Here is a 259-nt window from a genome sequence, read left to right on the forward strand (position 1 = left end):
TACCTAGTACTTACTAGGTAACATCAGGGTACTTACAGGATATGTACATAGTACTTACCAGGTAACATCGGGGTACTTATCGGACTGAGTCACATCAGATTATTGTGAATCTTGGAAAGGGACATGAGCAAAGAGTGAGGGTTGTGGAGTAAGTTTTTAATCCAGGCAGTGATCACAACTCCAGACTGGGCAGCTTGTTGTTGTTGGTTTCTGAGCACTGACCAAACCAACCACTCTCTCCACAGCAAACAGGAAGTCA

The sequence above is a fragment of the Nematolebias whitei genome, chromosome 9, assembly GCF_014905685.2.
Source record: "Nematolebias whitei isolate Nwh7 chromosome 9, NemWhi1, whole genome shotgun sequence".
Taxonomy (NCBI): domain Eukaryota; kingdom Metazoa; phylum Chordata; class Actinopteri; order Cyprinodontiformes; family Rivulidae; genus Nematolebias; species Nematolebias whitei.